This window comes from Haliotis rufescens, unplaced genomic scaffold, assembly GCF_023055435.1.
Source record: "Haliotis rufescens isolate VD_foot unplaced genomic scaffold, xgHalRufe1.0.p SCAF_1, whole genome shotgun sequence".
In the NCBI taxonomy this organism is placed as follows: domain Eukaryota; kingdom Metazoa; phylum Mollusca; class Gastropoda; order Lepetellida; family Haliotidae; genus Haliotis; species Haliotis rufescens.
The window spans coordinates 75,785,898-75,792,193 of record NW_025963779.1 but is presented as its reverse complement, the minus strand read 5'-3'; positions in this window follow the sequence as shown (position 1 = coordinate 75,792,193).

Here is a 6,296-nt window from a genome sequence, read left to right as displayed (position 1 = left end):
CACTACGTCTAAACTGTATTCGTCAATGTGTCACTACGTCTAAACTGTATTCGTCAATGTGTCACTACGTCTAAACTGTAGTAATCAATGTGTCACTACGTCTAAACTGTATTCCTCAATGTGTCACTACGTCTAAACTGTATTAATCAATGTGTCACTACGTCTAAACTGTATTAATCAATGTGCCACTACGTCTAAACTGTATTCCACAATGTGCCACTACGTCTAAACTGTATTAATCAATATGCCACTACGTCTAAACTGTATTTATCAATGTGTCACTACGTCTAAACTGTATTAATCAATGTGTCACTACGTCTAAACTGTATTCCTCAATGTGTCACTACGTCTAAACTGTATTCCTTCATGTGCCACAACGTCTAAGCTATGGTCCTCAATGTGCCACAACGTTCACACTGTATTTCGTGACTATATCTGGACCATATCCATTGTCAACGTCAATTTCTACTTCAACTTTCGAGTAATCTGAAGATTAATATAGGTTAAGAGCATTTGGTCGTGTTGTTCTCCACTCAGAATAAATTATGACTTCAGAAACCCCGGACACCAATCCCCCAATACATCATAAATATCAGATAATTTCCTCTCTTTATATAAAAACATATCACTCACACATATCACAATTCACTCAAGGGCGCCACCCCCTTTGTAATGCCCTATTTTTAGTACAAGTGCATGCTTATCCAGACCAGCTTCAGATAGAATTTCAACAGGTCATCAATATGAACCACCTACAAGGGCACTGTTATACTTCTTACCTGCCTAGCAATAAAATTGCTTGACTTTGTGTTGTGTAAACAAAATAGTTTATGTAAACATGTTTACAGCTCTTCAACACCTGACGGCATGTTATCGCAAGTCAAGAGCCATAAAACATCTAATTCCGAAGTCAGTGTTTGCGCATGTACTTGAAATGCTATCATGCTATTGTTCCTAGAGTCTATAAATTCGTGGGAGTCTTCAAACACTTTGCCTCCTGTAGCCTCTCGGGTGCTGGATAAGCTTGTCAAGTGCGTGGCCTGGTTGTTGGGGGATAAGGGCACTGGAGACACGTGAGAGTTAAACATTGACCTCATAGTTCAAGCTTACCACGGGGTGAATACAACAATGAATAAGATTATATTTGAGAGAGAGAGAGAGAGAGAGAGAGAGAGAGAGAGAGAGAGAGAGAGAGACGGACGAGGGGGTTCGGCATTTGCTCGTGAAAGGACGCGGAAATGGGAGGATAGGTTTTATTATCGAATCACAATGAGTATAACTAGGGATTGGATGATCACGTGAACACGGCGGTTTACCTGGCTTGACTGTGAATAACAGTAAGGATTGTTGCTCATACTATCAACCACTAGCTTGTCTTGCCAAGATTAGACTATGTGCATGCTCCTGTGATAAGCCTAATAATTAACTGACATTCACCAACTTAAGGTTATTGAGCCGCCAAATTTGAGTGGGGAAGAGTGTGGGGGGACAACTCCACATGCGAGTTATCTCCCTTTATCATGCTGCGACTAATGATATATATCATCTAATAAAATGGCGGACAGCCAAACATGAGTAGGAAAGAGTGGATCGCACGGCTTGTGGGGATTTATTGAAACTTCACAGCAGGTGCAAAGAAGAATTTATTACCTGAAAAGGTTTAAGATTGTGTGGATGTGTTTCACTTGTCTCTATCATAACACACTAGAGGCCATTCCTGTTGGTAATGGCTCCATAAATGTGTGCTGTGTAATTGACAACCTAAACTTGTAGAGCCTGTGTCAATGTTGACACAGGACAGTATTGCCTTTGAGGTATTTGCACACAGGTAAACACAGACTGGTTTACAATCGGAAGCAAGGACAACCGAGCCAACACAAGCCGAGATAAAAATGTCCGATTGAACGTCACAGCGTTGCTTCTCTCCTGCCTCCGATATTTGTATTACTGCGCTGGTTGAAGGCAAGACCGCCAGCTCATAGAAACCTTTTATGTAAACAAGGGGTTTAAATAAATTACTTATGTGAAAAGCGTGAGTCTGGACGCGGGGTGAAGTGTTTCGTTTCGGTGTGTGTATAGGAAGGCATTAGTGCTATCTAACGGTTCGCAGATACTGGATTATAGAGGCACAGAGGTAAATGCGAGAGGTATTTTCAGTCACCGGGGAGGTGTATAAATAAATAGATTACATACTGGCCGAGTCGCAAGGTTCTAATTTATGGCAATTTTTTTAATGGTTGACTGACATTCAGGATTGTTTGATCAATGTTTAATGTCACTGATGAGTGAGTATGCTTTTACGCCGCTTTAGCAATATTCCAGCAATAACACATCAGGGGACACCATATATGGGCTTCACACATTGTACTTTTGGGAGTAGAACTTTGGCCTTCGGCCTGGGGAACAAACCATTGAACCACTTTAATTCCCAACCGCCCCGTCATTGATGAATGAAGCTAGTTTCTGTGCTCTGATCATACTTATCCCCAATATATTCTTTATGATCATAATCATCATCATCGTCGTCGTCGTCGTCGTCGTCATCATCGTCTTCATAATCTTCATCATCATCGTCGTCGTCGTCATTATCATCATCATCATCATCACCATCATCATCTTCATAATCATCGTCGTCGTCGCCATCGTCATCGTCATCATCATCACCATCATCATCATCATCATCATCATCTTCATAATCATCATCGTCGTCGCCATCGTCATCGTCATCGTCGTCATCATCATCATCATCATCATCATCATCATCATCATCATCATCAGTGTGACCATAGGGTTCAGAGAGAGATTTATCCCATATGATACACGGGGCAGAGACGAGATAAAGAGGATTGCGTTGTCATTATGAAAATAGATACATATATCAATAAACAGATAGACGTAATATATATATATAATGTAACGACGGGTGGATACACATCAAGATAAATGGGTGGATTGATGTATTTAGATCGATAGCTATATTAGATATGCATCTAAGTGGATAACAGTAAGATACACGGGTAAGTAGATGTGATTGATGCACAGTGATCTGCAGATAGAAATACAATTGCATGGATACGGATATATATATAGATATACAATTAAATTGATACACGGGTGAATGAGTGGTTATATAGATTGACATATGGCATAATTTACCTTGTCTGGTGTCAAAACACAAGACACGAGTGGAAGCGCGGGTCATGGGAGTAATGCCGACACGCATTGCCAAGGAATGGATAAGTAGTACTGTATTGAATGAGACACGCTACATCATGTACAGAGCAGTGCTCGTGACCCCAAATCCCAGCAAATGTACTCCACATGCGTTGTTCCCGAATCACTGCTTCACTGATTTCGAGGTATTCACTGCTTAATCAGTGATACGATCACCAGACTGAACCCATATAAAGACATTATCCCAAACGGAACAAAGTCAATACACTCAATCGAAATATAAAAAAGTGGGCGTGTAAAATGGGCATGTTCGACGGCCACGCCCACTTCCCTCTTCAGGTGGGCCTTGAGTAGGAACGGTTCCCGAATTGTTGTGTTTACTCTTATCATCTCACCTGGATTTATTTGAGAGGTAATCTGTCACAATAAGATTAATGACCTCAATTTGAGTTTCAAGAGTTTCACTGGCGTACACGTCCGTGAAGGCGATACAAAGCATTTCTGCGGGTGATGATATTACCAGGGTCAGATAGAGTATTGACGGGAGATTTAACAAGTCTGAGTCATACCTTCAGTCAGACGGTTGACAGGAACAAAGTCTTTTATTGACTTCTAGCGTTTCGAGTTTACGATATAAAATTACACCAAACCACGACAAACATACTTATCGTAACTAGACACCACAGTCGGTCGAGTACGCCCATGCAACGAATATCAATACAGTGGATTTTTACTTGTAATGTTAACAGACACGTTATGTCAAATTGCGGATCTAAACGCATGATCTTCTATACCGAGTTTTGAACCGACGGACCGGATAATGTCAATTTGAATTGTGAACGCATTGATTGATTTTGTTCGAAAGTAATGAAGGTTTTCAAAGGGCTGTTTATGTAATTGACATGACTAATGTACTCAGATTGTCTCTCGACAAATACTTTCTTGTCGTTTCAATAAAATTCAAATATTTGGGCCGTGAGTCATGGTGTATTATAGGGTTGAAGATGATATTATTGAAGATAGTCTTTGGAAATTGTAATTCTGTATACATACCCATGATTAGCACGAGTCAATGGATTAACAACAGAGCCAGTTATTGGGGCGTGCTGCTCGGGGTTCTAGAATGAAAACAAGGGTCTGACCAAGTAAATATTTATTTCATAAACACTCCGTGCACTGATAATCGAAGCTTTCATTGCGTATTTGTCAGTGTAGAATTTTTCGAAAGTTTCACGTGGAAATGGATAGTGTTTGCTGTTTTGTTGTCTTTTCTAATTTAGGATAGTATTTTACGAACTTATAAAACTTATAATGTAAATTAAAGAAATGTGTAAGCCAATTAATGAGCGCTATAACAACAAACTGAGGAGCGATGTCACTTGACTTACAAAGGTTCAAAAGCGTTCACTGGAGTTACCTCCCTTCGCCCATTACACACGCTATTTCGATTCAAACGCTCGAGACCTGTACTAATTATGTGATTGTGCATCGGCTGTCGCTATAAAACCTTGAACAGATGTGTTTAATTGAGTTTGTATATGTTGGAAACGTGTATCATGCCTGAATTGGGGTCTCAATGACCGGGATTGGCCGGTGCCACGTCCATCAATGTACATAAAAAACGGTGACTGTTCCAAATGGTTAATTGTTTTGCGACCCTCCGAATAATGACAATGTATTTTGTTATCATGATAAGCATCATAACTAGAATATCATAGATATTTTAGAAAATTACTCTCCATCGTTTAATAATCCTCACCTGATCACTACCCCACCCCTACCCACCCTTAATTCCTAATGCCACGCCCCAACCAGACTAAGCAACCTTGGAATTACTTGATGGATCCCTCACACCGGATAAGTCGCCACTCCGTTTGTTTCGAAATATGGATAACGTGAAATATTTCCCATGCTCCAATCGACACCAATTCAACAAAATTTCACCCTAATCGGGATTAGATTGTCGAAGATAAGAAGGGAAAGGAACGAACTGTCGACCATTAGAAAAAAAGGAATAGCGATTCAACGGGCTTTGATTAATAGACTGGCAAGGTGAGAAACGAAAATACTGTAATTACACTTCAAAATGTCAAGTTGAATGAGCCTCGCTCTGCGATATCCTTTGGCAGACACGAACATGTTGAAATGTCACCTGTTAATAAGTTGCATCACTTGAAATAGACCAGTCGCTAGTGAAACGACCCCCGCATCTTCAGGTGACCAAGACGGACAGATGTCTATATATAACAAAGTTCCCGATTCTGTCTGAAACATCTCCTCCCTTGACATGTGATTAAAAGTCTGGCGTCCATTTGTTTATTAACATCCCACATACAACGCTTGCTATCAACACGGAGTTGGCCCTTGATCAAACTAATTCTGTTATCAAAACGTAATTCCCCAAGCGATCATGTGTTTAAATATACTGTTAATTGACACGATACATATTCCTGTGGCTTATCGTGACATTGCTATCTCGTGGCTCGCTATCTTCAGCCTGAAATATCAAGTTAGTATTCTATAATTACACCCGCTTTCCTACGACGCACATAAATGTTTAACTATGAAAGAGATAAAACCACGCTCAGGTTACTAGTTAGTCTTCTCACTTTGAGAGGCGTTAAGATGAAGGCGATTCTTTTTCTTCATACTATCCCGTTTGTTGTCCCGCCCGGGTTCGTAACACAACCTTGGCCTGGCCAAGTACGATAGGGAATTAACAAATTAATAGGCAGCGTTTAGCTAGTGTTTCCTCTCTGTCAAGTTCTGATTGTAAAATAACGAAACGAATACATTTAATCAATCTGCGCTTACAGAAGGGTTATTCCACTGATAGAGGCGAGGACGTGATATGGCGGGTAAACAGTCCACACTTCTTAAGATAATCAGAAGGCGCGACCTTTTATCTGATAAAATATTCACACTGTATATCAAGTGGCAGTTTCATAATTGATTTTCTTCTCTGTTGCAAAATGAGATGGGTGTAGATGATGTCGTCTTTAACGTGTAAATATCCGTTTTAATCCAACATGGGAATGTAGAAATATTTGCTGTATATAATGATCTAGTATATACATGTTGTATAATGTATTATTTATTCTGATCGATTGCAACGTGTAATC